We start from the raw sequence: 24,049 nt of genomic DNA on the forward strand, positions 1-24,049 counted from the left end.
AGCTGTAACAATGCAGTCCCCAAAACCTGGCAGGCAACTATTAGGCACCTCTTTACTGGTGGACACACTTTGGTGCTATTATAGCACAATTCCTACCACATTTTTTTGTTCCTACCTTGGCTATTGAAACCAGTAGAAACACACAAACAGCTTTTAGGTTCCTACCTAACCCCATAATCTTCCATTAGCAGTTGCAACCAGCAGAAATGAACACACAAAGAGCATACCCTTTCAAAAAATTGTAAAGAGTTTTATATTGGAGTGGTGCACAGTACAGAAACGTTGTCACGATATCTTTAACAACATGGTCTCCTGGTTGAGGAAAATCAGTGCCTCAGGTTTTGTTACTTAAAAGTAAACCTGAGATGGGTGTTGTACAGTTATTTATACTTACCCGGGCTTCCTCCAGCCCCATTAGGTGCGCGGGGTGCCTCGCTGTCCTCTAGGAAATCACCCCGGTAATCCAGCCAGCCGAGCTCTTTTGCACATGTGCGGCTCGGCTGCGCAACCGCCGTCACGTTCCCCGACACAGTAGCGTGGAGGCTGCCAGGCCATGCATAAGCAAAAGTGCATGACTGGCCAGATTACGGTTGGGGGTGATTTCCTAGGGAACTGAGAGGATGTTGAGGGATCCCACACACTTAATGGAGCTAGATGAAGCCCCAGGTAAGTATAAATAACCCCACAAAACCCATTTCAGGTACACCAAGTATTTAAAAAAACGGTGCCTGCACCGTCCTTCCGCGATGCCCCAGCCATTAGCGCTGGCCACGGGCCTCCTCATCGTGGCCCTGTGCATTGCCGTGTCCTGCACATGTGCAGTACAAAAAAAAAAAAAAAAATTGCTACCGCAAAACGCCCCAGGCACTAACAGGAGCACGATCAGGGTGTGTGCAGGCTCGGCCGTGCGCAGTAGCCTGCGACTGGCCACGACCAGCCAGATTTGAGGGGGTTGCAGGCTGAAGGGTTGTGGAAGGACGGTGTGGGCACAGGATGACTGCAGGGGGCTGCAAAAAGCCCCAGATAAGGAGACTCAACTCAGCATGTACAGGTTATACACCAGCAGTACCCACAGGGGCAGAAGCGCACGGAAGGGGTTGTTCCGGGTGTACAGAACACCCCCCTGCACCAAGACCGGAAGTCTCCCTCTAAATCTGAGCAGCGGCAGCCACAGATGCACAGCTGCCGCCTGCTCATATCTGTGTGCGGCGAGAAGGACTCTGACTAGAGCGAGGGGCCCAGGGATGCGGGAGCCGGCTTTATTCCTCGCTCCCTCCCTCCCTCTGAATTCCCCTCACCTGCGGTGATTGTATGCCCGGCTCCCCCATGAGTGTGTGCGCAGCGGAGCGGTAGGTCCTCTTACCGCAGATCAGGCGCACCGGCAACTAGTCTCTATGCTTCCTGTGACGTCATGGTAAACAGGAAGCAGGAGACTCCAGTTGCCGATGCGCCTGATCTGCGGTAAGAGGACCTACCGCTCCGCTGCGCACACACTCATGGGGGAGCCGGGCACACAATCACCGCAGGTGAGGGGAATTCAGAGGGAGGGAGGGAGCGAGGAATAAAGCCGGCTCCCACATCCCTTATTGGCGCCGCCACAATTTTTTTCTCTCTTCTCTTCCCAGGGCAATCTTCTCCCCACACAGGGGCACCTTCCTCCACCTATCTAATCTATACTGGGGGGCATTTACCTATCTAATCTATACTGGGGGGCATATACCTGTCTAATCTATACTGGGGGGCATATAGCTGTCTAATCTATACTGGGGGGCATATACCTGTCTAATCTATACTGGGGGGCATATACCTGTCTAACCTATACTGGGGGGCATATACCTATCTAACCTATACTGGGGGGCATATACCTATCTAACCTATACTGGGGGCATATACCTATCTAACCTATACTGGGGGGCATATACCTGTCTAATCAATACTGGGGGGCATATACCTATCTAACCTATACTGGGGGGCATATACCTATCTAACCTATACTGGGGGGCATATACCTATCTAACCTATACTGGGGGGCATATACCTATCTAACCTATACTGGGGGCATATACCTATCTAACCTATACTGGGGGGCATATACCTGTCTAATCAATACTGGGGGGCATATACCTATCTAACCTATACTGGGGGGCATATACCTATCTAACCTATACTGGGGGGCATATACCTATCTAACCTATACTGGGGGGCATATACCTATCTAACCTATACTGGGGGCATATACCTATCTAACCTATACTGGGGGGCATATACCTGTCTAACCTATACTGGGGGGCATATACCTATCTAACCTATACTGGGGGGCATATACCTATCTAACCTATACTGGGGGCATATACCTATCTAACCTATACTGGGGGGCATATACCTGTCTAATCAATACTGGGGGGCATATACCTATCTAACCTATACTGGGGGGCATATACCTATCTAACCTATACTGGGGGGCATATACCTATCTAACCTATACTGGGGGGCATATACCTATCTAACCTATACTGGGGGGCATATACCTATCTAACCTATACTGGGGGGCATATACCTATCTAACCTATACTGGGGGGCATATACCTATCTAATCTATACTGGGGGGCATATACCTGTCTAACCTATACTGGGGGGCATATACCTATCTAACCTATACTGGGGGGCATATACCTATCTAACCTATACTGGGGGGCATATACCTATCTAACCTATACTGGGGGGCATATACCTATCTAACCTATACTGGGGGCAACTATATGGGCTACCTATACTGGGGGGGGGGGACCTATAGCTGGCTACCTATACTGCGGGCACCTATACCTGTCTAAACGTTGGGGGCGCATTTTACGCCCTAACCCTGGGTGCAATTTAGCCTAGAAACTGCTAGTATTTGGCTCCACCCACACTATGTTTTGGCCACGCCCACACACCGCTTTCAGGAACCCCCCCCCCCTTGGAAATCCTGGATTTGCCCCTGAGGGGGTAAAAAAAAAAAAATGATATGCATGGCCTCAGTGCTGAAACAAAATTTTAAAGCATTGTTATTAGTTGAGGAACAGAAGAAATACCAAGATTACTTTCGGTTTCAAGCACGGTAGTAAACAATTTTGCAGTCATTTTTATCAAGTGACAGCCCACATAACGATCACAAGTCAAGAGTTGAGGCAAGGACAAGCAGCTCTACTGAACAGAGGCAAATGTGAGCAGCACCAACATGTTCAAGAATGACATAATCACATCAGTGTATTATTCACAGTGAATTGCCAAGCTGCAATATTACGTAATTCATTCCTTTCACACAGCAATACAGGCTCCATCAACAATCCCACCCCACCCAGATAGAGGCCGGTGGATAGGTGCTTCACACTCAACACAAACAACCATACAGTGCAACTCCCTAAATGTCAACTCTGCATGTTGATATAAAGAAAAGAAGTTAACCCACTGTAGCATCTCCATGTACAGAAGCACGCCTCAACCGCAAAGCACAACACAGCAGTATTAGCATTTTAAGGCTATGTTCAGACAGGTGTCTTAACTGCACACTTTACAAGCATTTGTGAAAAGCAATGACTCAGACTGAAGCAGATGCTTGGGGAGTGTTCCTTACAGTGAATAGTGAAGCTCACATAGGCAAATCACATATGGCGTTTGCGAGACTATGTTGGGAAAAAATAGGCTGCAATATTTTGTGTGAAGACTTTACAATGGGCTCCAATTGATCAAAAGTGTATCCTGACTGTCCTATGATTGTTCCAAAAGAGAGAACTCTTTAAAGTTCACCTGCCCCGAGGCAGAGCTACTTTGAGGCAAACACAGAGGTATAGTCATGCTGGATCCACATGCTTCTGTGCATTTTGCGTTACTCTTATTATTCCTTCCTCCCCGGTCTCCATAACGAATCCTTGAAGAAAAAAAAAAAAAAAAAAATAAGTCTCTTCAAGGAGAAATGAAAATGGGAGAGCGATATAAGGGAACATCACAGCAAGCCTGCCTCTTCCTGTCTGAAAAGGAGTGATTATGGGGACCTGGGAAAATGAGGATAGCAACGGACAATGCCAAAAGGTACCGTATATACTCGCATATAAGCCAACACGCTTAACTTTTAAGCACATTTTTTGTGCTGAAAAATTAGGCTTATACGCGAGTATATAAGGTATATGGATCCAGCATCAACATAGCTCTATGCCTACCTTACCGAAGTTAGTTTTGCATCGGGTCAAGCAGGGCTTTAGAGTCGGAGTCAAGGAGTTGGAGTAATTTTGGGTACCTGGAGTCGGAGTTGGTGATTTCATAAACTGAGGAGTCGGAGTCTGGATTCGGAGTCGGATGATTCTTGTACAAAATCCACAGTCCTGGAAAGTATTAGACTAAAGAGTCGGAGTCGAGGAGTCGGAGTCATTTTGGGTACCTGGAGTCGGAGTAAGTGGTTTCATAAACTAAGGATTTGGAGTCAGAAGATTTTTGTACCTACTCCACAGCCCTGGGGTCAAGTATCTTAACCACTTCTGGAGGCAGCTGATTGAAATCTACACCCCATTTGTGTACCATCTTTGCCAGGGCCTGTCCTTTGACAGTTGACCTCTCCCCGCACAGATCAGGATCAAGTGATCACTATGATCACCAGTTATCGTAGTGGTCATAAAATGCAGCAACAGAAGAGAAATGCCTCTCACCTTTCCTCCTGACAATTGCTGCTCCCCTCCGCTCATCACGGCATCCAGCGTCGCACTTACTCTACCGTCGGGTCCCGGCTTCAGGACATTATCAAGTCTGTACAAGGCTGGATGCCATCCATAGTGGAGGGGGAAGCTGCCCGTCACTGGAACTAGGGTAGGCACGTAATCTTGATGTATACAAATAGTCCGTACAGTGCTCACTCCTCATATATCAACAGTCCCAATAAGTGCCTGAAAAGAACAGTTCCACAACTTCTTCAACAGTAGAATCCAGTCACAAGTAATGCAAAATACCAGGGCTGTGGAGTCGGTACAAAAATCTTCCGACTCCTCAGTTTATGAAACCACGACTCCAACTCCGACTCCAGGTGCCCAAAATTGCCCCGACTCCTCGACTCCAACTGAGACTCCACAACCCTGACCGATGTTAGTAGCGGATTTAATTACAGAACAGCAACACAGGTATTTTCAGATAATCTCACTCCAACGATCTCCTTTCTTCCTGTATGTGACTCAAAGGGAGCAAATAGAACACAACATAGCGTAATCCAGTTTTCCTTGCAGAATACGTCCCTTACACCAACACCTTCCTCGTGCAGCCCTCCGTGTGTATTACACACACCGTGCTTTAAACACCAGATAAAATACAAGCTCACCAGATTAAATATAGCGAAAATCAAACACCTTATCCCAGCTGAAGACCTACCTGCCCTGGTTCACGCATTTGTATCCTCCCGCCTAGACTACTGCAACGCCCTGTTAATCGGATCTACAGATAAGGTTCTGCGCCCCTTACAGCTAGTACAGAATGCTGCAGCCAGACTCCTAGCCAATGCCCCCCGCAGCTCACACATCACCCCAGTACTGCAAACTCTTCACTGGTTGCCAGTAAAATGGAGAATCAATTTTAAGATCTGCCTGCTGACATTCAAGGCTCTACACCACATGGGACCCAAATACATAGCGGATCTATTGGAACTTTATGCCCCTCCACGCACCCTCCGCTCTGCCAACAAGATGAAGCTGGTTATTCCCAGGATACACTTAACATTTGGTGCTCGGGCCTTTTCCTATGCAGCCCCTACTCTATGGAACTCACTTCCACAATCAGTACGAGAGGCTTCTTCTCTGGACAACTTTAAAAAAAGGCTAAAAACTCACCTCTTTTCCCTAGCCTTTGAGACTGCATAATGCAGGGTCACAGCGCTTTGAGTCCCCAGGGAGAAAAGCGCTATATAAATATTATTGTTATTAAATGGCTGATTTAATCACAGATCAGCATAATCGGCTTACTATGATCCTTTCTCAGACCCCAGCATTCAGGTTTTCTCTTATATATTTCCTCAAAAGAAAACAGGACACAACATGGCGTAATCCAGTTCAAACACTATGTCCAGAATCAGATCACCATTCACTCAATCTGTGAGAGTGTGTGCACCTTCACACCCCTCTTCCAAAACTGAGTGCACCCCTCCACAGTGATCCCCGACACTATTGTGGTAAAAATGCAAGCTCACCGCAACACAGTTTGCTGACCAGACCAGCATTCTGCATTTTTCTCATATGTATATACAGTACTTCACAATCTTCAAGTTCTGTTGGCTTTCTAAAAAACTGAGTTCCAAATCACAGAGTCTCTTCATTTGAATAATGCGTCCATGTGCCTCTATATTTCCCTGAGGGTTTTTGCTTGAGCAAGAGAGTTACCTTCCCCTGCAATACTGGGAAATCCAACCAGAAGCCTTGCACACAGTCTGACATGCTGCCACAGGATCACAGGTCAAATGGAGAAATGTAATAGGGAAACCAGAATAATGGGGATGCAGTAAAAACTATTACATTAAAATATACTGTTTAAACACATGTTGGGAGTCATTGTCCATGGCAAGATCCTCCACAGTCCCATAAACATGACTACTGGACTATCACCACATTTCACGTGACCATAGAGAGATACAATGCTTCACTGAATCTTCACAAACTGGAGATTTTGCTTTAAAAGGTGAGAACCTACGTTCTACATTTGTACCACAGCTTCATAAACAGGCCCCATTAAAATCATTCTTGCTCCATTTCAATGTGGTCATTTATAATACGACATCACTGCGAGTGGAATTTCGCACTGTCACAGGGCAATCACAATGCCACTTGCGACATCACCTTCGGCGGCTGCACAGTTTAAATATAGGATGCACTTTGGAATAATATTCCAAGTGTTCATAGAAAGAACAGCAAGGTTCCAGACTATAAACAGAGTACAAAGGTGCCAGGAGTGATCTGTTTTTGCTTCTTTGAAATTGAGCTTGTGGAAAGAAGCTAAATATACAGGAGCAGGGGAGGTCCATTTATGATGAGGATTTAATAGCTCAGTAGGCTTTTGAGCTTATTGTTAAAACTTGAGTGACTCACACTAAACAGTGGGATTTGACTCTTCAATAATAGTTATAATTAAATAGTCTTAATATGGAGCACTTGCTATGTGGTGCTTCCATAGACTCATTATTCATCGAGTATATAGAGAGTTATTTAAAAGTCTCTTCTATTTACAAGCTCATTACCACCCCAGCCTTTACAGGAAGGCAGAGAGAATAGCAAACGTGCAGATAGTAGGTGATCTCTGAACAATTATGTACAATATTGGGGGGGTGGGGGGATGTGATCTATGCAAGTCGACGGCAACTGCGCCTGTGCACCCCGGGCCACGTGTATCATTCTTCGCGTTACCGTCCACTGCAGGACGGTAATGATACGCGTGGCCCGGGTGTGCTGGCGCAGTTCCCGTCTACTTACAAGTTGGCAGTAACGGAACTGCACCGAGGCAGGAGAACAGAGGATCGTGCAGGACCGGCGCGGGACAGGATGGCTGCAGGGGGCTAGGGGAAGCCCCAGGTAAGTCAAACTGTTTTTACAGCAATCTTCATTAAGGAAATCTTTAAAGGGAACCTAAACTAAGAAGGATATAGATTTTTCCTTTTAAAACAATACTAGTTTCCCGACTCTCCTGCTGGTCCTGTGTTTCTAATACTTTTAGCCACAGCCCCTGAACAAGCATGCAGATCAGGTGCTCTGACTGAAGTCAGACTGGATTAGCTGCATGCTTGTTTCAGGTGTGTGATTCTGCCACTACTGCAGTCAGAGATCAGCAGGACTGCAAGGCAACTGGTATGGTTTAAAGGAAACATCCATATCTCTCTCAGTTAAGGTTCCCTTTAAAGAAAAAAGAAAGGTAAAGTAAAAGAAAAAAAAAAAGGGAGTGTAACTTACCTGGGGCTTCTTGCAGCCCCCTGCTGTCAATTTGAGCTCACGCTGTCCTTCGGGGACCCTCCAACAAGCAACAGTGACCTCATCAAAGCTGGCCAGCCATGGGCCTCTTCGGCTCGTCCCTGTGCACAGCAGCGTTCTGCGTATGCCCAGTATGGGAAAATCGCTGCTGTGCATGCACAGGACACTCCCAGTGATGCACGGGACTGGCCACAACTGGGGGCTGGAGTGGAGGGTCACTGAAGGACAGTATGGGCATAGAATGGGGGTTCAGAGAAGTTAACCACTTGAGGACCGCAGTGTTAAACCCCCCATGTGGCCATATGTTACTAATTGGGCCACTGCTGCTTTAAGGCATAGCTGCAGGGCCGCACACCTCACACCACAAGTGATTCCAGTTTTTTGTTTTGTTTTTTTTAATAAATATTTTATTTTTAATTACATTTTGCAATTTGTTCATTTATTTTATACTCCCAAGTCCCTCCGCCCGCCAGCCAATCAGTGTGATCGGCTGTCATAGGCTGAAGCCTATCACTTTTGTGCCTACAGCGGGGACAGTTGTGTCACACGGCTGTCCCCAGTACAGCGCTGCTGCAGATCGCAGCGCTGTACAATGTTTATAGACGGCGCTGGGAGACTGAAGGCGGAGCGTACCGATCTCCTGCTAGCCCCATAGAAGGCTGTCAACACCAATCAGCGTGGAGCGGTCCTAGGGCTGCCGTCGCGTCACGCCAATTGGCATGGAGCGGTTGGCAAGAAGTTTAACTGTTTTTTTGTAATCTGTAAGGGAACCTAAAGAGAGGCTTACATATTTATTTTTAAGCAATACCAGTTGCTTGGCTATCCTACTGATCTCTTTGGCTGCAGTAGTGTCTGAATCACTCACCTGAAAATCATGCGGCAAGACGATTTCCTAATGGTCAAAGTGGCAATTTTTCACGCGTAGAATTTTAGCATGCGGCCTTTTTTATGCGTATTATTTTAAGCGTATCATGCGTAAAATTGTTTGTATTGGTCACGCTGCATGCTTCCTCTTTCCGGCCGGAAGGAGTCACAGCGGTAGTGAGTAGTGTAATGCGGCCAGCACCGTGTTTGTGGAGGAGAAGGATCCGCACATCAGGCACTCCTGTTCTGCACCCTCTCTCCCGTGGTCACACTCTGTACTGTACATTTGCTCATTGCCCAGGATCTGTTCTCTCCACTATCCTGTCCAGCAAACAACTTGGATCACCACCACTGCCCAGTAAGAGGCCATTGCCCAGAATCTGCTGTGGCTCTCAGCTTTCCATTTATTAATAGCTGCTATTTGTTTGGATAAATTCACAATGCAGTAACTTTTATAAACATGTCAGAAAATGACAGACTATCAATTTGATAGTATGATGTCATTTTCTGTAAATGCATGTTTGTAAATGTTACTGTACATTGTGAATTTAATGCTAAAGCTAGATTTGAAGAAAATCGTGAAAAAAAAAATCGAAATCGCAATTTGACAGAAAAAAATCGTGATTCAATTTTTTCCTAAAATTGTGCGGGCCTAAGTGTGTCTACTTCCTGCTTTCATGGAAGCAGACAAATTAATATCCTGTGCTTACAAATTAGCTGTTCTGCCATGGCAGCCAGATGACACAGCTGAGGGATCAAATCATGATGGTGATTAGTCCCAGATGATGGGGAATTGGACAGGCTGAACTCTCTAAATACATACAGGGTGCATTTCTCTATGTCTTCCTTCTGTCCTGTACTGTGCAAGAATTCAAGTGCACTTGAACAGTACCTGCCATGTACCAACAAAGTACAGTTTTCTGCTTCATTCATCAAAAATAATAGGAATCACGACAAGAAAAAAAACAACAAAAAAAACAACAACAACAAAGCGTTCCGATTTATCCCACTTGGAAGCACAAATATCAATAGTATTGAGCCTTGTTCTCTAACACAAAGTCACTTGTCTCATGTTCCACTACTCCTATTCCCGTAAACATAAACCTGATTGACTGGCATAAATGAGGTATACGAGGGTAACGCTGGCCATATTTTATAGATTGCCACCCAACTTGGCAAAATGATTAATTCCTCTCTGATAGGAATAGTATTCACAATGGAATCATCTTCTACCATATGCTGCATATGATAGGAATCAACTCCAACCATATGCTGCATATCGATTTCCAATAGATCGCAGCAGGGAAGCTATTGAAAAATAAACTGCAACATTGCACTGTTTGATGCTGTACAATGTTATGATCTATAGATTGACTACTGATCTAGATTTTCTGTCCTGTACAATCAATACTTTTAATGGATTTTTGGTCAAGATCCAATGAAATTCGATCAATTGGCCATTTTGGGGGTATAGATTGCCAGCAAATTAATTGAATCTGCAGGAAATCGAACAAGCAAATAGGTTAGTGTGTGGGTAACTCAAATGAAAATGCAGATGACACATTTTCCTCTCTATTGTATTGCAGCTTATTGTCTTGCAGGGGGAGATTAGACTTACTTCACAGTGTTCTCCATGGGCTCTTTTAGCCGGGTGCTCCACCCGGCTAGTTTTGAAGAGCACCCGGCTGTCATCAGCTCACCTCCTCCTATGCTATAAGCAGAGTTGCGCACAGAAGCACCGGCCCTGCACTCTCTCATATTGCCCCACCCGGCTACTTGTTCATGCCACCCGGCTGGAAAAAAATTTCTGGGGAGAACACTGTACTTACCTGGGGCTTCTTCCAGCCCCTAGCAGTCTATCAGGTCCCTTTCTGTAGTCTCGCTGTCCCCTCTGAAAGGTCCCCGACCACATTTGTGCTCACGGCTACTGTGCATGAATGCGTGCGTTTACCACTTCCATACAGTATACGATTTTACTGACACAATCTGTTCAGAATATTCAAAATCTGTTAGCCCTCATACAACAGGGAGGTGATAAATTTGGTCAATAATTGGCTAATCAAAATTCTATGTGTGTATGCACCCTTAATCTGCATACTCACCCCTGGGAGAAGGATCCAGCGACGTCCCCCAACGACAAGTGCTGCCTAATCCATACTCCTGAGGGCGGCATCACACGATGATACACAAGATTACATGGAGGGTGCGAATGGGAAGTCAAGTGATCGCATTACTTTGCTCAGAGTTGTCAGGGATCCTAAAGAACCAATGTGAAGGTCATTATTGTCTCACGGTGCTAAATGATGTTTGCGTAATCGCGCGCCTGTATCCACATTGCGAGATTGCAGAAACAATTGCTCGTCGCTCAAAAAAAGCAAAAAAACCGCCAGTCAGAAAAATCATCTGGGAAATCGCGTGGTGGGTACAGGCCTTTCAAGTATTACAACAATTATTACAAGCAATAGGAATTGTTTAATAGAGAATGAAGATGGCAGCCTCCATATGCTTCAAATCCGGTTACCTTTAACAGTTCATGTATGACCTCAATCATTCCTTAAAGTGAACCTCCGGACTAAAAATCTACTCAGCAGAACTGAAAAGGCTTGGTCTTTCTTTAACAGTTTCACAGCATCAGAACTTTGTTTTTCTTACCAAAGCATCATTTTTAGCTAAGCTCCACCCATCAAAGAAAACTGCCCGGGCTTTTCCCCCCTAATTATTTGCAAAGCATGATGCGTTGCCTAGCAACTGGGAGGAGTGATCAGCACACAGGACAGTTGGAACTGTGTCTCATGCTCCCTGTCACCTCCTTTCAACCAAAAAGATGGTTGCCCTCATGAAATCAAACATTTGCCTGTTCTTTTAAAACAGGGTGGGTAAGTGATTATATTACCTATCTATTTTAATTAACATAACTAATGTAACTTAATGACAGTATGTTTGTTTAGGCTGAAATTCCTCTTTAACCACTTCCCGACCGCCTAACGCACAGGGGCGGCCGGGAAGTGGAGCCCTTAAGGACCGGCTCACCCACAGAGGCGGCGGTCCATTTAAGGGCATGGGCGGAGCGATCGCGTCATTCGTGACGCGATCCTCCGCCGGCGCCTGTCACCGCTCGCCCGCCGCAACATCCCGCCGGCTATACGGAAGCGCCGGCGGGATGTTAACCCCGCGATTGCCGCATACAAAGTGTATAATACACTTTGTAATGTTTACAAAGTGTATTATACAGGCTGCCTCCTGCCCTGGTGGTCCCAGTGTCCGAGGGACCACCAGGGCAGGCTGCAGCCACCCTAGTCTGCACCCAAGCACACTGATTTCTCCCCCCCTGCCCCAGATCGCCCACAGCACCCCTCAGACCCCCCCCTGCCCACCCCCCAGACCCCTGTTTGCACCCAATCACCCCCCTAATCACCCATCAATCACTCCCTGTCACTATCTGTCAACGCTATTTTTTTTTATCTCCCCCCCTGCCCACTGCCCCCTCCAGATCACCCCCCCACCCCTCAGATTCTCCCCAGACCCCCCCCCCCAGTGTACTGTATGCATCTATCCCCCCTGATCACCTGTCAATCACCCATCAATCACCCCCTGTCACTGCCACCCATCAATCAGCCCCTAACCTGCCCCTTGCGGGCAATCTGATCACCCACCCACACCAATAGATCGCCCGCAGATCCGACATCAGATCACCACCCAAACGCAGTGTTTACATCTATTCTCTCCTCTAAACACCCACTAATTACCCATCAATCACCCATCAATCACCCCCTATCACCACCTGTCACTGTTACCCATCAGATCAGACCCTAATCTGCCCCTTGCGGGCACCCAATCACCCGCCTACACGCTCAGATTGCCCTCAGACCCCCCCTTATCAATTCGCCAGTGCAATATTTACATCTGTTCTTCCCTGTAATAACCCACTGATCACCTGTCAATCACCCATCAATCACCCCCTGGCACTGCCACCCATCAATCACCCCCTGCCACTGCCACTCATCAATCAGCCCCTAACCTGCCCCTTGCGGGCAATCTGATCACCCACCCACACCAATAGATCGCCCGCAGATCACCTCCCAAGGGCAGTGTTTATATCTGTTCTCTACCCTAAACACCCACTAATTACCCATCAATCACCCCCTGTCACTGCTACCTATCAGATTAGACCCCTATCTGCCCCTAGGGCACTCAATCACCCGCCCACACCCTCAGAATGCCCTCAGGCCCCAGCCCTGATCACCTCGCCAGTGCATTGCTTGCATCTATACCCCCCTCTAATCACACCTTGAGACACCCATCAATCACCTCCTGTCACCCCCTAGCACACCTACCCATCAGATCAGGCCCTAATTTGCCCCGTGTGGGCTCCTGATCACTCGGCCAAACCCTCAGATCCCCCTCAGACCCCCTTCCGATCACCTCCCCAGTGCATTGATTGCATTTATTTGCCCCTCTAACCACCCCCTGAGACACCCATCAATCACCTCCTGTCACCCCCCTAGCACTCCTATCCATCAGATCAGGCCCAATACAACCTGTCATCTAAAAGGCCACCCTGCATATGACCGGTTCCACAAAATTCGCCCCCTCATAGACCACCTGTCATCAAAATTTGCAGATGCTTATACCCCTGAACAGTCATTTTGAGACATTTGGTTTCCAGACTACTCACGGTTTTGGGCCCGTAAAATGCCAGGGCGGTATAGGAACCCCAGAAACGGACCCCATTTTAGAAAAAAAGACACCCCAATGTATTCTGTTAGGTGTATGACGAGTTCATAGAAGATTTTATTTTTTGTCAAAAGTTAGCGGAAATTGATTTTTGTTTTTTTTTCACAAAGTGTCATTTTTCACTAACTTGTGACAAAAAATAAAATCTTCTATGAACTCGCCATACACCTAACGGAATACCTTGGGGTGTCTTCTTTCTAAAATGGGGTCACTTGTGGGGTTTCTATACTGCCCTGGCATTTTAGGGGCCCTAAACCGTGAGGAGTAGTCTAGAAAACAAATGCCTCAAAATGACCTGTGATTAGGACGTTGGGCCCCTTAGCGCACCTAGGCTGCAAAAAAGTCTCACACATGTGGTATCGCCGTACTCAGGAGAAGTAGTATAATGTGTTTTGGGGTGTATTTTTACACATACCCATGCTGGGTGGGAGAAATCTCTCTGTAAATGGACAATTGTGTGTAAAAAAAAATAAAAATCAAACAATTGTAATTTACAGAGGTATTTCTCCCACCCAGCATGGGTATGTGTAAAAATACACCCCAAAACACATTATACTACATCTCCCGAGTACGGCGATACCACATGATTGGCACTTTTTTGCAGCCTAACTGCGCTAAGGGGCCCAAAGTCCAATGAGTACCTTCAGGATTTCACAGGTCATTTTTGTTTCAAGACTACTCCTCACGGTTTAGGGCCCCTAAAATGCCAGGGCAGTATAGGAACCCCACAAATGACCCCATTCTAGAAAGAAGACACCCAAACGTATTCCGTTAGGAGTATGGTGAGTTCATAGAAGATTTTATTTTTTGTCACAAGTTAGCGGAAATGACACTTTGTGAAAAAAAACAATTAAAATCAATTTCCGCTAACTTGTGACAAAAAAATAAAAACTTCTATGAACTCACCATACTCCTAACGGAATACCTTGGGGTGTCTTCTTTCTAAAATGGGGTCATTAGTGGGGTTCCTATACTGCCCTGGTATTTTAGGGGCCCTAAACCGTGAGGAGTAGTCTTGAAACAAAAATGACCTGTGAAATCCTAAAGGTACTCATTGGACTTTGGGCCCCTTAGCGCAGTTAGGGTGCAAAAAAGTGCCACACATGTGGTATCGCCGTACTCGGGAGAAGTAGTACAATGTGTTTTGGGGTGTATTTTTACACATACCCATGCTGGGTGGGAGAAATACCGCTGTAAATGGACAATTGTGTGTAAAAAAATCAAAAGATCGTCATTTACAGAGGTATTTCTCCCACCCAGCATGGGTATGTGTAAAAATACACCCCAAAACACATTATACTACTTCTCCTGAGTACGGCGATACCACGTGTGGCACTTTTTTGCACCCTAACTGCGCTAAAGGGCCCAAAGTCCAATGAGTACCTTTAGGATTTCACAGGTCATTTTGAGAAATTTCGTTTCAAGACTACTCCTCACGGTTTAGGGCCCCTAAAATGCCAGGGCAGTATAGGAACCCCACATATGACCCCATTTTAGAAGGAAGACACCCCAAGGTATTCCGTTAGTAGTATGGCGAGTTCATAGAAGATTTTATTTTTTGTCCCAAGTTAGCGGAAATTGATTTTAATTGTGTTTTTTCACAAAGTGTCATTTTCCGCTAACTTGTGGCAAAAAATAAAATCTTCTATGAACTCACCATACTCCTAACGGAATACCTTTGGGTGTCTTCTTTCTAAAATGGGGTCATTTGTGGGGTTCCTATACTGCCCTGGCATTTTAGGGGCCCTAAACCGTGAGGAGTAGTCTTGAAACGAAATTTCTCAAAATGACCTGTGAAATCCTAAAGGTACTCATTGGACTTTGGGCCCTTTAGCGCAGTTAGGGTGCAAAAAAGTGCCACACATGTGGTATCGCCGTACTCAGGAGAATTAGTATAATGTGTTTTGGGGTGTATTTTTACACATACCCATGCTGAGTGGGAGAAAGATCTCTGTAAATGGACAATTGTGTGTAAAAAGAAAAAAATTAACAAATTGTCATTTACAGAGATATTTCTCCCACCCAGCATGGGTATGTGTAAAAATACATACAAATACACATAAGTGTCATTTTCTGCTTACTTGTGACAAAAAATAATATCTTCTATGAACTCACTATGCCTCTCAGTGAATACTTTGGGATGTCTTCTTTCCAAAATGGGGTCATTTGGGGGGTATTTATACTATCCTGGAATTCTAGCCCCTCATGAAACATGACAGGGGGTCAGAAAAGTCATAGATGCTTGAAAATGGGAAAATTAACTTTTTGCACCATAGTTTGTAAACGCTATAACTTTTACCCAAACCAATAAATACACTGAATGGGTTTTTTTTTTTTATTATCAAAAACATGTTTGTCCACATTTTTCGCGCTGCATGTATACAGAAATTTTACTTTATTTGAAAAATGTCAGCACAGAAAGTTAAAAAAATCATTTTTTGCCAAAATTCATGTCTTTTTTGATGAATATAATAAAAAGTAAAAATCGCAGGAGCAATCAAATAGCACCAAAAGAAAGCTTTATTAGTGACAAGAAAAGGAGCCAAAATTCATTTAGGTGGTAGGTTGTATGAGCGAGCAATAAACCGTGAAAGCTGCAGTGGTCTGAATGGAAAAAAAGTGGCCGTTCCTTAAGGGGTAGAAAGCCCTAGGTCCTCAAGTGGTTAAAGAGGACAATAAAATAAAAGAAAAAAAAAATTGGGCATGAGAGGGACGGCCCCTTCCATACACATTTCCAGAACAATCAAAGGTCTTCTTGCCAAATAAGTAGCCTAGCAATGTGGCAATCGACTCCCTCTTGCTCATATAGATAAGGTTGTCTGACTCAACAGTCAGAGGCTGTGTGAAGCTGAAATGCCTTGGTATTCTGTACACACATACATAACTCATGCTGAAGAATGCCACTAAACCTCAAAAATGTAAGCTGTTATGCCGTTATGGGAATCACATCCCCCACTGTGTCATGTTTCTTCACGTTTTAGCCTGTAGCGCAAAGTTCATGCACCATCCAGTGTTTGTGACCTCAGCGTTGCCTTCTGCCAGCAATTTCTCACATGTAACCTCTCTGCATGCGGTTTGTGTATTGCTAAATCCAGGAACAGTCATATTCAGGGTCATATGGCTGAGTCACTGTCCAGTCACTATCCATTGATCAAGCAGGTGACACAAGAAGCTGTATAGCTGACTCATTGGCTGTGCAGTGTATCGGGTGTCTAAACCATTGGCTGTGCAGTGTACCGGGTGTCTAAACCACTGGATGTGCAGTGTACCAGTGTAACACTATAGTAGAATGAATTCCTTTATGGTAAACGCCAAGAGTCCAGGAAAATAATTTACCACATATGAATTGGTCATACATTGTATATTTATACAGACGCATCTGCTGGGACCTGAAGACTGAGTTTACTATATGCAGAAGTCTACAATAACAGTGTTTACTGTAACGAGAGTCTACTGTATTTAGCTAATTTGTCTTAGCAAGTTAGTTACTTACAGGTATATTTTTGCCAACAACTAAGAGAGAACACGGCGTTGGACTGTTAACTTCATACAGAGTGCTCAAAATAAATTCACCTGGGTGGAGTTATGTAGCAACTGGTTGGTCAAAAAGTTGTAATGACCAAAAGTGGATGTGGCTCACACAAAACTTATTTTATATTACAAACATTTCACACAATTTCATGTATACACAGGGTGATAAATACTACACTGTATTTCTGCATACAGGGAAGTGTGAGGGAAGGGGAGCGCAGTTTTCTATCTGTATAACAAAGGGAGACTTATGTTTATGGGGAAAGTGAAATTGTGCCTATATATCTATTACATAAATATATAAATATATACAGGGTAAGACAGGAGGGGAATTATATATAGATTATGGTATAGTATAGTATATACACCAGTGACGGCTAACCTTGGCACTCCAGCTGTGACAAAACTACAAATCCCATCATGCCTCTGCCTCCCCGAGTTATGCTTAGAGCTGTCAGAGTATTGCAATGCCTCATGGGACTTGTAGTCCCAGTACAACTGGAGTGCCAAGGCTAGCCATCACTGGTATATACTATAGTATGGTATAGGTATGGGAATGGGGGTACGTACACAGATGGGAGGTAAATAATGCAGTACATAGTTTTTGAATATATTCAGAAGAGTAAATTAAATATGAATTACTGGCCATGGGTAAGTACAGGGGGGAAATTGGGAAAGGTATTTCCCCCCCCCCCCCCCTTCTCGATTTCACCTGACTATTGTCACACTAGCTAAGATCACATTCCCAGTTTAGTCTGGGAAATAAGGGCCTAGCAGAATGAACAGCCATTAACCTAGAGGAGGAATATAACGATACACTTCTTCGGAGGATCGATGCTCCAATTCAATAGTAATACTGATGGAATTGATATTAGTATCGAAACGAGGAATCTATCATCCAAACAAATTGTATAGTTAAAGTGGATGCGAGATAAAAACTTTCACTCATTACATAATTGTGTTCCTTTCTTAAGCCGCATCTACACGCGTAGATGCGGCCGCGATGTTCCTTATCAATGGAGCCGCTCATGCGGCTCGATTGATAGGATCCGACAGGACGGATCTTGCTTCCGCCGATTCCCTGCTCGCTCCCCGCGAGGGGACAATGGTAGGGAATCGAGCGGAAGATAAGCGGTGCCGGCGGGGACGAGCGGGTTATCGAATCCGGCGCAGCGAGCGGGGACGCGGAAGAGGCGATCCGGCGGCTAATCGAGCCGCCGGATCGCCGCCTCATCTACACGTGTAGATGAGGCTATATAGTTTATAGGGCATTCCTCAAGCCAAATACTTTTGTTTTGTTTTAATACTCTAATTGCCTATAAACTAAACAAGCCTCACCCACAGCTTTTTAGAGAGCCTTGGCACTGTAGCAAGGGCTTATGGGAGCTCAGTCTGGGCAGGAGGAGGAGGTTACTAGCCAGAGAATTCAGAGGCAGAGGGGAGGAGTGAGGCGGGGAGGGGACTGAATTTGTCACGGTACACACAAGCAAGCTGATAGCATCTCCAGCCCTCAGCGTGTGACAAACAGAACATGGCTGCCCTCATTGTATCACAGGAATAAATCATAAACTATTGAAGCCGTTTTTAGATAGGTTACACAGCAAATCTAGCTGCACTCTAGATAAGATATATAGACAAGTTACTTGTTATAGTTCGTTTTTCATCTCGGATCCGCTTTAATGGCCACCTTAAAGCTGCGTCAGCCATCCAGCATTCACGCTGGATTCAAGAGGATAGCGGAGCAGTAATCTTTAACCTCCCTGGCGGTGCATTTCTGTCTGGTATTATGAGTCAAAAGAGGAAAAAAATTTTTTAAGAATTTTAGGCCTTCAATTCGTAAGTCATAACTCACCAAAATATGTCAGAATAAAAGCCTGGTAGACATTCTGCATATAAATAAAAGACTAAAACACAAATTTGTTGAATTAAATAAAATATGAATAAACTTTAAAAAAAATTGTGAAACTGTACAAATAAGGCAGGCAGAGAGTAATCAAAATCCAGGCAGAGGTCGGTGCAGGTGGCAGGCAGAGTAATCAAAATCCAGGAAAAGGTCGGTGCAGGCGGCAGGCAGAGAGTAGTCAAAATGCAGGCAGAGGTCAGTGCAGGCAGCAGGCTGAGAGCAGTAAAAAAAATGCAGGCAGAGGTCGGTGCAGTTAAGATACGGGCAGAGGTCAGTGCAGGCGGCAGGCAGAGAGTAGTCAAAATCCAGGCAAAAATCACCAACAGTTAGGCAGAAGCACTTAACTCAGAAAGCGTTGGGAACCAAATGGCTGTATTGTCATCCTGTGCTTTCAAATTAGCTTATCTGCCATCTCTGCCATGGCAGTCAGGTGACAGATCAAATTACAATTTGTGATTAGAGACAAATGAGGAGGAATTAGACATGCTAAACTCTATACACACACACACACACACACACACACACACACACACACACACACACACACACACACACACACACACACACACACAGCATTTCTCTGTTATCCTTCTGCCTTGCGTTCATCTTCAGGTCCACTTTAAAAGTTTGGCCCACCCCTCCAACGTCACGCCGCCGCACTGATTGGCTGCCGGGTCCCCGGAGGAAGAACGGGGCTATGGGGATCCCGGCAGCCGTATAGTGATGCAGGCACCCAGGGAGAGAAAGGGAGAGATGCTGGAGACCTGCTGCGAAGCGCCGATCGCGTGCGGGACTCCAAAACACCACAGAAACAAGGTTATTTGCTAGCCCGAGCTCAGCTCGGGCTCACCACTCCCAGCCAAGTTCTCCAACCCTGAGCTCAGCTCAGGCTTACTGCCAGGGAGGTTAAAACAAACTTAAGCCTTACCAATAGGTAAGAGCTCCGTAGTTCCAAATGAAACTGAGCCTTTAAACCTGTCGCCTCCTTTAGCATATGCGCTCCACGTAGCATTCCATCTCTCCAATATTTCCTCCTTCAAACCTGGAAGGAGGACTAATTGGAGTGATGTGAAACGCAATGGAACACAAAATGAAGTACATTGGCTATTGGGGACAAGGGTGAGGTACCCTTTTGCTGTGGCCACAAGTTTAAAGGCTCCGTGTTTATTCAGAATGCGGAGCCCGACCTGCGGAGTTCATACCTACTTATCAGTCCATGGTGCCAGTGTAAAAAGGAGTGAACAGGAAATCAGAGTTTTGTCATTGCAGCCCCATTCTTTCTACCACATGACCACATTTTGCCTTCTATTTAAAAAAAAAATAAAAAATGCTTAGTCCTAGTTCACACTGTAAAGCAATTCCTGGCATTTTTAGAGTGATTTGCGGTTTTTTTTGCAATCGATTTTGTATGCATTTTTGTTTTACGATTTTGTGTGTGTAGACAAATGGGCACTCTGAGCTGGAACTAAAGGATTTATAAAAGCAAATTTTCTTTAAAAAAAAAAATCTCACAAAATCGCTGTTCCAAGGACTTTTTCCTATACCTTGCATTGAAGCGCAATCACCCAGAAAATAGTGCAGGACCAACGTTTGCAAAAAAAAAAAAAAAGCTCATCGCTCATGTGAGAACACTCACATAAGATTTCATTACACAAGCGCTTTCAGAAATGTTAGCGATTATAGTGTGAACCAGCACTAACAGACCACATTCACAACGATGTTTGCCAGATCCTGTCAGCACAGTGCCAGCTGGAGGTTTATGGAGACAAGTGCTTTCAGCCTCATTTCTGACAGCTGCAGTGCTGCCGGGGCTAAATCAATAATGCAATATATCTGCATTATTGATCAGAATGAACTTTTAAAGCTTTGTCTAGAGAAAACGAATGGTACAGTTGTCATTTTTAACTAGTTCATTTGGAAGATGAAGAGTACCAAGCACATCTTACCATTTACACTCACTTTACAGAGAAAAAAATAAAAACACCACCACAAGTAAGCCAAGCTGTAACTAAACTGTAAACTTCAAACCTAACAGGAAAACTCTTACACAGAAATAAGTTAGAAATGTGAGTACTAACTATTAAAACTACAAAAGGAAACCGTAAGAACAGACCTAACAGTACCTGAAGTTTACTGAGAGAACATCTACCTACAGAACAGGTGACACACTGACAGAACGTCTATTCATGGTCACATGACATGCACCGTGAAAAGGTAAACAAAGTTTTTAGCACACTGAAGAGATCCCTTCTCTCCCACACAGAACATTCTATCTGCTAGTGCCACATCAGCACAGGCCAGATTGTGGCCTGGGATTACTTCCAAAATAAGTAAGTGTCCATTTCTATCTCTGAGGAAAACAAAGACAAGAAGTACAGCTAGAACACTCCTGAAACACTTCAGTGCCCCTTTTACACTTGCCTTGCAAATGTGTGTTGTGTTATCCTGATTCACCACAGGGTAACACAATGACAATGCAAGGCAATGGTGTGATGTATCTGATTGTGCTGCTGGTAAATTTGAGCTGTCCCGCATGCGCAGTAGGAGCCTGCACGGCCACATTTCCTATGTAATTATGCTGCCGGTGGTAAAACACTAAAACCTCTTTCACAGTAGGACGATGCGTTTTGATGCGACGGTAAAGTCGCAACGCAAACTTACCAAGGCTGTGGAGCCGTTGATTTCATAAACTGAGGAGTCGGAGTCGGAAGTCTGAGCCATTTTGGGTACCCGGAGTCGGAGTTGGAGTCGTGGTTTCAGAAACTGAGGAGTCGGAGTATTTTTGTACCGACTCCACAGCCATGAAAATTACAACGCAACGCGCCCAAGAAGTAGCAATGCATTGTTACTAACGCATACAGCATATACAGTAGAAAATACAGGCAATAAAAAGTATGTCTCCAAGTCATTACTGAGCATGTTCAAACAGTCTAAAGGTGGCCACTAATGATCCAATTTCTAGCAAAAAAATCGTTCGAGCGATCAGAAATTCTGACCGGAAGTGAAATCGTTCACTACACCATCAACGAACCAATCCTTGCTTCCTATCTATCACAACCAACAAGAAAATTAAAATTTTGGTTTGCCGAAAAACCAATCGGACGAATGATTTTATAATAGTCTGTAATTGATTGTGCCCATCAATGGAGATTATTTACAACCAATCCGATCAGAATTTCTGATCGCTCGAACGATTTTTCGCTAGAAATTGGACCATTAGTGGCCACCTTTACGCAGCTGATAACATGTATAACGCACTGGATGCAGCACTTTCACTTAACGTGCAGCGTTCGTCACCAACGCAACGTGTGCACTGTGAACGGGGCATTGATTTTTCATTGCAGTGCGTTATTCTGCGTTAAATGTTGTTTAACAGGCGACTAAGGTCCAGGGCTGTGGAGTCGGTACAAAAATCTTCCGACTCCTTAGTTTATGAAACCACGACTCCGGGTACCCAAAATGGCTCCAACTCCTCGACTCCGACTCCTTAGTCTAATACTTAACAGGGCTGTGGATTTTGAACAAAAATCAGGCGACTCCAACTCCTTACTTAGTTTATGAAATCAATGACTCCGACTCCAATTCCGGGTACCCAAAATTGCCCCGACTTCTCGACCCCCACTCCACTAACGTTGCACTGTGAGAGGCCTAAATATCTCCACTTCCACACAGGGCTGTGGAGTCGGAGTTGGGTCAATATTGGGCACCCGGAGTCGAAGTCGTGGTTTCAGAAACTGAGGAGTCGCATGATTTTTGTACAAAATCCACAGCCCTGTTAAATATTAGACTAAGGAGTCGGAGTCGGAGCCATTTTGGGTACCCGGAGTCGTGGTTTCAGAAACTGAGGAGTCGGAAGATTTTTGTACCGACTCCACAGCCCTGCTTCCACATCTCCTACACTCCCCAAATTTTAGGGTAGGGAGAGTACCCCCAAACTACCTCTGTGCCAAATTGCTGGCCCCGAGTCCTGCTGGTTCTTGTGATGGCTTTCTGTAAGCTATCTCTGGAACCAGCAGGGCTCAGGGCAGCAATTTGTCATAGAGGTAGTTCAAGTGCCCCCTCTCTACCCTGAAAATATGGGGAGTGTAGAAGGCATGAAAGCGGAGATATTTAGTGTTTTACCACTGGCAGCATAATTAACTTCCAAGTGAGCATGCGTGAAAGGCAGTGTGGTTGGGAGCTTCCGGACAACACGACCACACATAACAGGGGCATAGCACACTTACCGCATCAGTCAAGAAGCCGCAAAGTCAACAGTGCATCACTATCGGACTTCCATGGCAACGCAAGTAAAGAAAGTCAATAGGCGACGCAGAAAATGTAAATATCTTTGCAGTGGTGCACATGCACAGAATTATATGATTACGACGGAGAAATGCGGGAATCTTAGCGTCATACTTCCTGTCCGGCAGGGAGTAGGTCACTCGGTGAGGACTGGCGAAGGGCGTGCAGCGCTATACAATTACATCTCATGCTTTAGGGCACATTTCCACTAGCTGAAGGCATTCTACATTGCGTCTCCCCGCAGTTGTCTTCTGGGACGAGATGTGTAAGTCCACAGATGGGGCTGTCCCTGCAGTGCTGGGGAATTGGATGCATGCTGCAGAAATCTGCAGCATGCAATCCATATTTTGCCCTGCAGCACACCGTATTGCTCCACCATAGCACAACTGCATTCAACGGAAATTACTCCATCGACATGCACTGGTTGCAGATCCATTGCAGAGATTTGCATTTCATAGAAACTGGCCCTTAAAGTATCTGGAGTTATTTTAAAAAGGACAGCTTAACTTTTTAAAGTTAGATACTCACCTAGGAGGAGAGATGGCCCCATGCCTTAGGACCCATTTTTCTCCTCGCCCCCTTGCTCCACCGCCTCCTTCCACCCCTGACGTAGACGGAGCTAGCGCACATACGCGAAGAGGCCTTTTAGGGGTCCCAGGGCATGATCGAGAGGACAGAGGAGGACTGAAGAAGCCCCTTTAGGATTCAGATGCTTCACCGTCCCAAGGTGAGTAAACCCTACCTAAAAATGTCCATGGACTGCTTACCC

The 24,049-nt window shown here is 45.3% G+C and overlaps 1 protein-coding gene across 1 annotated transcript in view; it reads right to left on the bottom strand.

Annotated features, from left to right (window-relative positions):
- Positions 1-24,049, bottom strand: part of RAB18 (RAB18, member RAS oncogene family) — a 77,685-nt gene that overhangs the window by 48,974 nt on the left and 4,662 nt on the right. The window lies entirely within an intron of this gene.

The sequence above is a fragment of the Hyperolius riggenbachi genome, chromosome 5 (assembly GCF_040937935.1).
Source record: "Hyperolius riggenbachi isolate aHypRig1 chromosome 5, aHypRig1.pri, whole genome shotgun sequence".
NCBI lineage: Eukaryota > Metazoa > Chordata > Amphibia > Anura > Hyperoliidae > Hyperolius > Hyperolius riggenbachi.